The 11,270-nt window shown below is 38.0% G+C and overlaps 1 pseudogene; it reads right to left on the bottom strand.

The window, feature by feature from the left end:
• Window positions 1-999: 999 nt before the first annotated feature.
• On the bottom strand, window positions 1,000-1,155 carry LOC125105550 (60S ribosomal protein L39-like; annotated as a pseudogene).
• Between the last annotated feature and the right edge of the window lie 10,115 nt (window positions 1,156-11,270).

Below are 11,270 nucleotides of genomic sequence, written 5' to 3'. Positions count from 1 at the left end.
GGTCATGATCTCAGAATCCTGGGATCTAGCCCCATGTCAGGCTCTGAGCTCAGCACAGAGTCTGTCTGTCATTCTTCCTCCCTCTTTGCTTCCCCCAGCCTCGCTCCTGCATGCACACATGCTCTCCTCAAATAAATAAAGAAAATATTTAAAGAAATTAAAAAATAAAAGTTAGATATCATTTAGTTCACTAACATATCTGTGGGATGTCAAGATGATCAAGGTCTTTGAAGACTAGATTACAAAGAGCAAGAGAGTTGATATAACCCCAAAATGAAGGTATGTTGCTGACCCTTCCTGGTAAAAGAAAATTGCTCTGGTTCTTTATATTCCAATTCTTTATAATTGGTATAGAGGAAATAGCACAGTTAATTTCTGAATTGATTTGCTTCACACCTAGATCAGATCTGAAGATTCCACATAGAGATCAGCAGATGCACTTAGAACCAGCACATAATTAAATCTATCATAATCTATAGTTATTCTTCAACATCCACCTGTCCCTTGTACCTATGTGAATACTGGGAGTTGGTAGGTATCATCACTGTAATTTTTTTTTTTAAGATTTTATTTATTTATTTGACAGAGAGAGATCACAAGTAGATGGAGAGGCAGGCAGAAAGAGAGAGAGAGAGGGAAGCAGGCTCCCTGTTGAGCAGAGAGCCCGATGCGGGACTCGATCCCAGGACCCCGAGATCATGACCTGAGCCGAAGGCAGCGGCTTAACCCACTGAGCCACCCAGGCGCCCTCATCACTGTAATATTTTTAAAGTTTTTTTTTTGTTCGTTTTTTAGCACTAAAAGTTCTCACATTTAATACCAAACCAACCTATTGGTGCAGAGGCATAGTAGTAGAAAAATCATTTCCCTGATAAAACATGTCTGTTGGCCAGGTAGGAAGGATATTTACAGAGTGATAGGATAGAACACATGATCTTCACACAGTTTAATTAAATACGTGATGCCAGTTAGGTATGTCATTTCAAGACATATGATGCCTCATAGACCCAGCTTGGTTCTTCTCCAGTGCCTCCTCTTGGAGTTGTACCTAATTTTACTACCAGTTTTCATCCAAATCCACTGGGGAATGGGATGATTCTGCTTTTGTTTCTTGGCCAGGAATCACTTGATTCTGAAAGTCTTGTGAGAAGACATGGCCAGAAATATTCAGCCACACACAGCAGGACAGTGGCAAAAAAGATAAAAGTGTTTTTAAGGTTTTAATGATAACAATAATTTTGTCAATTTCCATGAAATTAGGGTGTTGCTTTTGTTTTAATATTCTGGGGTGTCTCGCTCCAAGGGTCAGGGAGTCAATGTGAAAATTCTACTGATCTATTTCAGTTATATATTCTAGAGCTGAAGAAATAACCATGAGTATCTGAACATATTATAAGGCAAATCTAGGTCCAAATTCTATATATTATCTAGCTTCATAAATTCCTACTTTGACAAATGGTACCTCAGTGGCATTTTGGATTCCTAGAGTTGTTTTTAGATAGATATATAGATTAGTTAATAAATCTACTTATTTCATTCCTAAGAACACCATAGTTCTTTAACTACCACTAAATATTTCTATCCAAACAGGGATTTCTGTCTGATTGCCATTGTTTCCTTCTGCCCGTTTCATTAAAGTATACTCATCTTTTCTCTGTTATTTGGCCTCTGTCTCTTTAGTTCTTGTTTCCCATTGAAATCAGGGAACTTGGGTCAGTGGGGTATCTCTCAACATTATCATCTTTAGTCTTCAGAGGACAGACACAACAGAGATTTTACATGATTTGGTTCTCTCCAAAATAAAGCATTTTTTTAATGCTTAAGAAAATGAATGTCTTTTGGGACCCCTTGAGAAATAGGGAGGAAATGTGATGGATCATATATAGTAAATCCATGCTAACATTTCCATCTGTCTAGGTTTATGGATTCTTTTCTCTATATTATGCTAGGGAAATTTTTTCATCTAAATATTGAATACAGGTTACCCACTGAGTCCTGGTTTAGTCAACTAGCAAAGCCAACTATCAGAACATTTCTAGTTGTTCAAGTTAACCCATTAATTTCAGTATTTCAGATAAGTGTATCCAGAGTAAAAAATCTGGTTCCATGCATTATTATATTCTATTCTCCTTGGCTTACCACCCTTGGAATTTATTTCATCCATATTCTCCAGGTATCTGCTGATAAGAGTTAGAGAAATGTTGTAAATATTTTGGTGTTTCTTTTTTCCTGGGTTAGGTTTGTATTTGCTCCCATTGGGGTATATGCAAAAAGCTTCCAGTTACCGATATAGAGATAATGATGGGTGTTCTCCTTATCTTAAGGAGAACAGTTACCCTCTTACAAGGCAACTGCCTGGGTAAATTTGTTACTCTATCTTCAGCAAGAGATTAGTGGTTTTAATAATAATAATAATAATAATAATAATAATAATAATAATAAATAACCTAATATCTGCCTGGCACTGAAAAAAATAAGTGATTTTTTCAGGGATACTTTTTGATGATGTCAGAGTTTAAAGCCCTGTGTTTATGATTTTATTTCTGTAAACTCTCCAAAAGCAGACACTTCACCCCATAGTACGTAAAATCATTTCTACCATAAGAACTCAATGTAACACCCAACTGTTCTCCCAAATTATTGCCTTCTAGAGGCAATTGATCTCAAATAATTTCAGTCGTTAATTTAAGAAATCATGAATCCAAAGCATGCCATAGATTATAAGTATCCTGTTTTCCTGTGGGATTTATGACATCTCTGCATTTAAAGTCACATAGCTCAGGAACTCACTCTAAGAATTTTAATCTTGGTGAATCTGTTTTGTGGGCTGACTGTTGCTAACAAGGATTGAATAATTTAGGGTCTAGTCAGTAAAGTGCTTTGTTTTTCAAACAGAGGTGACTTAGGTGACTGGTTACAAATGTGTTGAGGAGTTAAGAGAACAAAAAAGGGAAGCTGATGTAATCCAGAGATGAATGCAGAATGAAGCTTATGTCCTTAAGTCTGGGAAACAAAGGAGAAGAGGGGGTGTGTTCTTAGAGGTCGGGGACACTTCTCTGCCTTATGACTTGGTGTACGAAACAGGCTTGGCACCTAAGGAAGGACTACCTAGTCAGTGCTTGAACCATGGAACAATTGTTGAGAAGCCAGGACCGGTGATGCCAAGGGTGTTCTGGGCAGCCAGGTTTTAGGACTGCCGAGAGGATGTGAACACTGGAACCAGGACCGAGGAAGAGACTCTGCCCTGTAGGTGCCAGAAGTGCTGAAAGGTGCTCTTGAAAGGAAGGCTTGAAAGAAAAAAAGATTTATTTCCCCTCTTTTTCATCTTCCAATATCCACCAGTACCTCAGAGTGGCAGAATCTAGCAAGAAGCCAGTCAGCAAGAGAGGTTGTCATGTGCCAACAGAGTCAAACACAGAAGGGTGGCAAAGGAGGTGAGGACTGCTCATGCAAACGACTGTCTCACTTTGTCTTAGCTTGCCCAGTAGCAGGAGGGAGTTCTGTTCTCCCAGAATTTGTAGTGTAGGGCATCTACTTCTCTTTATACTAATTTTGATTCTTACTTTAAAGCACCGCTCTGATTCATCTCTTTTTCTCCATTTTCAGTATTGTTGTTGTTTTTTAAAAGATTTATTTATTATTAGAGAGAGTGTGTGTGAGTAACCAGGGAGAGGGACAAAAAGAGAGGGAGCAGAGCATGGAGCCAGGCATGGGGCTACATCCCAGGACCCGGAGATCTTGACCTAATCTGAAATCAAGAGTCAGCAGCTCAACCAGCTGAGCCACCCAGGCACCCCTCACTATTGTTCTCTTACTCTAAGTCCTTTCCACCTAACACTTGCCTTGTTTTAACCTTCCAGATAGAGATACACTGCAAAGGTCCATGAACTTGTATCTTCAAATTCTTACTGCTTTTTTTTTTTTTTAAACATATACTTACTGGACTCTATGTTAAAGAATTATTGATACATTAGTCAGGATGGGTAGCTATGAATTTATCCTTTATGGTTTGTTTTATTGTGAAATGGAAATAAACATGGAGGCATTCAGGAAAACAAAGACTCTAAATAAAACCAAGAGCTCTGTCATTGTCAAATCTAAAAACATAAAGTTCAGAAGATAGATTTATTACATCACCGAAACCTATTAGGTCAAAGATTATTTAGCTACTTTATGCTCTAATCGCAATTCTTTATTTACTTCCCACTTCCCCATCCCTATTATATATCCCCAGCTGTTGTTCACAACGGGCTATCTTTCTTCAGATGTGACATACTCTCAAATCTCCATAGATCATGCTGACCCAATCTCCCCTTTCCTTCTTTCCCTTCTTAGCTGAGTAAATGCTCTTCACTGAACGAGGCCCTGCTCAGTTGTTCTGACCTTGGTGAAACGTTTCCATGTCATTTGGAACATTTCCAGAGTATTTGGTTCATACTGTTCTGTTTATAACTTATCACATGATGTTTTTAACACTTTAGTACCAAAGTGGCCTAATAAGGAAGATGGGTTTTCCATAGTAGGGTCAAGTGAGCCCAACCGAACAGGAATTTCATCTTTGTATTCAATCTTCAATGAGTTCTATCTCCTCCATTAAATTATGAGCTCCACTTTGAAAGCAAGAAATAAATGTCACTTGTATTTCTATTTCCAGCATCTAGTTCAATGCTGGGTACATAGTGGGCTTCAATAAATGCCTAATGTAATTTAATTATACATTAGGTGGAAGAATGCCAGAGTCACATAATGTAGTGCTTTTGGATGGCGTGCATATTTCTGATTTTCCTACCTGTTCTGGTATGACAAGTACCAATTTTCTAACCTTTGAAAACATCTGACATATATTATTTTTAAAAGTTAATATTCCTTCCTGAGATCATTTAACCATTTCTTGCAGACATTTGAAATCCTAAAGAAGCATACTTATTTTTCTAATTTTTATGACCATGTATTAGTTTTACCTGATTAGTATTGGTTAGGTTTGACCCAATTTTAATCTTATACTCATTGTGTCAATAATTTATGCAGAAAATATTGCAAAGCCTCTTTTAGAACACTGGCCTTTTGAGACGGGGGACTTAGGTAGTCCTTCTCATGTTCTTGGTTGCCTTACACTATCATTCTGGATGGTGGTTAATAACGCTTTATATTTATCTTTGAGGAAAGGCTTTGAGATGACTCTAAGCTTAGGAGGCACAGTCAAGAACTGCACCAGGGTTTTCAAATAGCAGCTATGATCATGAGACTAAAGGCAATCTTTGTCCAAATGCTATGGAATCACGACGCAGGGCATTTTTCTCCAAGCTCTGCTTGCTCATGTGGATCTCTGTTGTCAACTGTGCTCTCATCTTAGGGTATGGACTGCTATATAAGCTCCATGTTGGTTAGGCTATTTTGTTGCCCTTGATTTCTCAGTATTTCCATTCTTAAAATCAAAAGCCCACAAAGAAAAAAGTACTAATAAAAGAGAATTGCACTCTATACTTAAACATGGATGGGGCTTAGAGCATTAGGGTATCTTGTCTTCAGAAGCTAGTATGTTATCATAGTGAACAAATGGACTTTCTGTCTGGGCAAAGGCCTGTTTGCCCTTCCAGCTGACTCCACCCTGCACCCTAATGGATACGAGGCTAATAGAAACCAGTTTTCTCTTTCTTAAGCTCATTTCTTTTCTCTGCATTTTGACACCATATCAGTTTGAGGCAAGCTGTGGCAGGCACGTTTACTAAAAGGATACCCATGTTGGGAAGCAGCAGCCAAAGGCTCAGTGCCAGGATTAGCCATTAGCAGTAGGGGGAAAACATTCTTGTTGTTGTCTTGTTTGCTGGAAGGCTACGCACTGGCATTTGAAATAGTTCTTTCCTGTCAATCAAACAAATTGTTTTGCAGATCTCCTAGGTGTTTAGAGGATACAGAGATAGAATTTTCAGATCTTTAGGTGCTTTTTCAGAAGGTGATCTACGTTCTGTAACAATATCTGAATTTTTTTTTTAAGGATGGTTCTTCCTTCAGCAGTGTTGTTGATGTACCCCTTGTGCCTAGAGATTATAGGAAATAATAGTTTTTAGACATATCATTAAAATTGCCCCTGTTTTGGAGAGTATTAATGAAAATCTGGCTATGGGAATATCTTTACCTTGATCTCCCAGGATATTAAGGTAGCCTGAGTTATCAGACCAAAGGATAACTATGGGGGCACCTGGCTGACTCAGTTGGAAGAGCGTGTGGCTCTTGATTTCGGGGTCATGAGTTTGAGCTTCACGTATACAGTATACAGCCAATATACAGGATAGGCTGAGAGGAGTGCTCATAATAACACATAGATGTACCTTAATGTATTAAAATTCTACTTATATAAAAAAAAACCAGGAAGACCTGTAGTGAATAGCCACCTTTGTAATGCAAATACTCCCCCATCTCTAGCATGGTTTCAACTGGTGGTGTTCAACTTTAATCTCTTTATTTCTTTACAGTTCCCCATAGAAGCCCCCCTTTATGTTTTATTAAATCCCACCTCTGATTAAGATTTCATCTGAAGAAAGTGTTGTACTACTAAAAAATTATTTTTTAAAAACACTGAACTATACACATTATATGAGACAGAATGAGGTAAAATATCATTCTCCAAAAATCTTTGAATTAAGGATTCCCATTTGTATTGTTTATCCCAGTGGGAATTATCCTGTGAAAGGCAGAGTCCTTTGAAGAGTTCATCACTCTTGTGACATTCCTTATGAAAAGTTCCGTGATGCTGCCAGGCACATGCCCTCTCCTTTGCATTTACCAAACTCCCCTGGGCCATAAAGACATGAATAGTGTCTATCTATACACCACAGGTATATTTTTATAGTGTTGATGAGTTATCGGTTCCCCCCCCCCCCCCCCCCCGCCGATTATAGGAGTAACTCAGGATAATTGCAGACAATTTGAGAACATGGGTTGGTGATTTTGTACTGTCAACATACCTAATGTGGAACTCTATATCCTAGACATCTTTTCTCTGTATGTTTCAAGTTTAGTGCTGACCACTAGACAAATCTGTGTGGGATTTGGAATATGAATGTAAAATAGTTATGATTATATTCCAAAGCATGGTTGGCATATTGTGGCCCACAGGCCAGATTCAGTATGCCAACTGTTTTTGTAAATAAAGTTGTATTAGAACCCAGACACACTTGTTTATATATTGTCTTCTGCTATTTTCATGCTACAATGACAGAGCTAGGTGACTACAAACCATATGACCTGCAAAGTCTAAAATGTTTTTACCTTATGGCCTATCAATTCTGTACCTATTAATACATATTTCATAAATTAAAAGAAAAAATTGGCTGATCAAGGCTCTCCAGGTTGGTGCAAGGCTCCATGTGCTACTGAAACTCACAAAGGCTGGTTCATCTCTTCGACGTGGATGAGCTGGAGCTCCTCCTTCAGTTTGGGATTAGATATGGTGAGAGATAGTTATGGTTTGTAGTTTGTCTTTGTGAGTTTTAATTGTCCTCATGTGTTCCAGGTGTCCTAAATTTTACAAGCTATGTGTCCAGTTTTCTTTCTAACTAACATCCTTGTTGAACTGAAATGACTTCAGGCCCACCATCAGATGCCCTCAACCTTCTTTTTTTTTCAACCAGGAAATGGGTCTACTAGCATGGTAAAAATGATCTCAGGGTGGGATATCCCAAAGTAGTTTAGAAAATATTGCTATTTTTATAACAAATATGTAGTTTGTTAATATATAATGGGTTTATTATGGTTATTGTAAGTAAAGTAATAAACACATTTTAAAAGAAATTTAAATAAAATTAAAAATTCAGTTACTTATCCAAAGTCACATTTCAAGTGTCCATAGCCACAAATGCCCACTGACTACCATATTGTACAGTGTAAGTAGACCATACAGTAGGCTCTCAAAAGTGACTCCATCTATGCTGTTGATTACATTTCTCATTACACACAGTCTCACAACCACGTGCACTAACTCAAACTGTTCCTCTTATCTAGAAGTAATCTTCTTCCCTTCAGTTCTCACATACCAACCTGAGAAATAATTATTTATTTTCAAGTATCATCTATCAATGAAATATTTTGACTCTTTCTTCTTAAAAGAATCAATTATTTCATCCTTTTTGTTCCACTGTACATCTATGGATTTTCCTTCTAGGATAATTTTTCATACTTTATTGAATTTCATACTTTATTGGAGGCCTCTGGATGGCAGGAACGGGGTCTTATTTGTCTTTGTATTTTCCATATCTGGCACAATTCTGGCATACAGAAGTCACTCAGCAGATGATGGTTTAAGTGAAAGAAGCAAAAGGATCTCTCTATTTTTATTTTTCATTTTCTTATGACATCTATTACTTCTACCCCTTGAATTTTGAATCTCAATTTCTCTTCTTTTGCATATAAACATGCTAAAGTCTTTTTTGTTTGTTAAAAAATCACATTTATGAAGCTTTCTCAAGGTCATATTTAGAGGTTACATGATTGGGTAGACCAATTTTCAGACATGTAGATATCTTGCTTGACAGTAGTCATAAATACAACTCTTTATTTATAATTACAAAACCTGACATGTTCTAAAAATCAAAAGATTCCTTATAACTCATCTGATACTACATGGTAATAAATCCTGATTTGGCATGCATAGACAAGAGACTATTCGTAGTCTACTGACGTTAGTTAATGTGAATTTTCAAATGGTACTTGAGTATCTGTGCCATATTACTTTTTTTTCAATTGGAAAACTTCTGAATCTGAAACACGTGTAGCCTCAAAGGCTTGGGATTGTCTGTGAACTTGTCCATCACTCTGGCTATTTATGTACAGCAAATACATAGTATGTGGATTTTTTTACAGTAACATAAAAACAGTTCATCAAAAACAGTTCACTTTTTATATATAAAAGGAATTCTAAAGCTAGTTATTGAAGTTGCAAAACTACAACAAAATTCTGTTCGATACTTAATGAAATAAACTTTTCTCAAGATTTTGAGGGCATGCCTTATTTTTTAGTTGGATAATGACCAGATAGCTATAAGATTTAGTTTCATCATTTTTAAAAGAGAACACACTTTTATAGAGCCAAAGATAGTTATATAGCCAACAATTACAGAATAGTTCTGGAATTTTCTGTACTTATACTGTCTATATTCAAAGTTGCAGGATACTCTTTTTGATAGACATAATTCTACCAGGCAGAATAAAATCATCTTGAAATGATATGGCAGATACTTGACAATTCAGTCACACACAGAGGTTCACACTCTAGAAGCAATCATGGAAACTTAAAACATGATTCATGCTCAAAGACTGTGAATCTTCCCCAAATTTTGACTGCATTTCCAGTAAATAACTCTGGATTTCTTCAGTAACCATGGTTCCAACGACTACAGGGAAGTTTAGCAGTGGAAGTGAATGGAGTCTCCAGTGGACATTGGCCCAATCCACATGAACAATTTGAGTGTGAATGCACTCACTTCCTGGAACAAATCAGCAATGTTCTTATATTTTCCCCTGCAGTTTCAAGTTCAGTGTTGAATTACTCTATCATATCAGTAAAAAATACAAGCTGTGAACCGCTGGCAGGCTAACAAGTTAGAAATCTAAAGACAGGGGCGCCTGGGTGGCTCAGTGGGTTAAAGCCTCTGCCTTCGGCTCAGGTCATGATCCCAGGGTCCTGGGATTGAGCCCCGCATCGGGCTCTCTGCTTGGCAGGGAGCCTGCTTCCTCCTCTCTCTCTCTGCCTGCCTCTCTGCTTACTTGTAATCTCTCTCTCTGTCAAATAAATAAATAAAATCTTTAAAAAAAAAAAAGAAATCTAAAGACATGTCTGTTTTCAAAAAGTACCTGATTTGGGGAAGCAGTTCAGCGAATCTCGATCAAGTTACAGTGGCTGGGTCAGTTATTAAGCTATGGTCTGGCAGCAATAAACCCACATGGCCACTTCCCAGTGGGAAGCTGGGGTTGGTATTCTGCAAACTGCATTCTTGTAAACTGCATTTGACTCCTGCACTTGGCCTGTAGGAGGCACTAGAGAGAGACCAGGAGCCTGGGTGAAGCAGAAGGGACAGGCTCCTTCCCATATATTTTTCCCCCATATATTTTCTATTCCTGATTTTATTTTTTGCACCTGTCATTGTTATCCTAACAATGCTTCCTCACTCTAGAAGCAATGTTTTTTTCCTAATAGCAACAGGTATTTCAGTCTGCTATTTTTCTGACACTTCCCCAAACCAGCTTCACTGAACCTTGTCAGAGATACCAGCACCAGCTGGCAGGTTCCTCCTTCCCAAAGTCTGGGTTCTGGCTGCAGAGTCTCTTCTTTGACCCTGATACCAGCTGGCCAGAGACCCAGCATCCCCAGAGATTCAGCAAGCCCACCCTCTCTGGGGCCTCTCAATTTCCAAGTTTCTTTCTTTTTTTTTAAATTTAAATTTTTAAAAAAAATTTTATAAACATATAATGTATTTTTATCCCCAGGGGTACAGGTCTGTGAATCACCAGGTTTACACACTTCACAGCACTCACCATAGCACATACCCTCCCCAATGTCCATAACCCCACCCCCCTATCCCAACCCCCCTCCCCTCAGCAACCCTCAGTTTGTTTTGTGAGATTAAGAGTCACTTATGGTTTGTCTCCCTCCCGATCCCATCTTGTTTCATTTATTCTTTTCCTACCCTCAACCCCCCTTGTTGCATCTCCATTTCCTCGTATCAGGGAGAGCATATGATAGTTGTCTTTCTCCGTCAATCTCCAAGTTTCTAACTTTTAATACAAAACTTTAACCCCATTTCTTCCCTCCCTAGCCTAGGGGTAGTAGCAGCTCCTGCTGTTACTATCTCCTTGATGCCTTCATATTCCCTCTTTTGACTTTGGAGTTTTCCAATACTTGAGCTAAACATTCTTTATGGTAAATCTTGCAGTTCAAATAACAAGTCTGACTTTTGTCTTCTGAGTGGATATTGGCTGATAAAGCTGATAGCCATAGGATTGCATCAAAACTCAGACATAAGATTTCAATCCATCTTCTCCTAAATACTCTTTATTTGTTAAGGCCTCAAACTGAAGGCACCTCCCTGATTACTTTTCCATCAAAGCAAGTAGTGAGCCTCACGTGCTGGCCCAGAATACTAATTCTTGTGGCGACGTTCTTCTTGTAAATGTTAATTATCTGTTAAGTTATCTCAACCCTTCATTTGTAAATGCTTGGTGTAGCAAGTAAACTCATTTTTCTCATATTTAGGCTAAACTCAAATTTGTTACTG

The sequence above is a fragment of the Lutra lutra genome, chromosome 7 (genome assembly GCF_902655055.1).
Source record: "Lutra lutra chromosome 7, mLutLut1.2, whole genome shotgun sequence".
NCBI lineage: Eukaryota > Metazoa > Chordata > Mammalia > Carnivora > Mustelidae > Lutra > Lutra lutra.
Note: the sequence above shows the minus strand (reverse complement) of the source record. Positions and strands in the feature narration are given on the sequence as shown.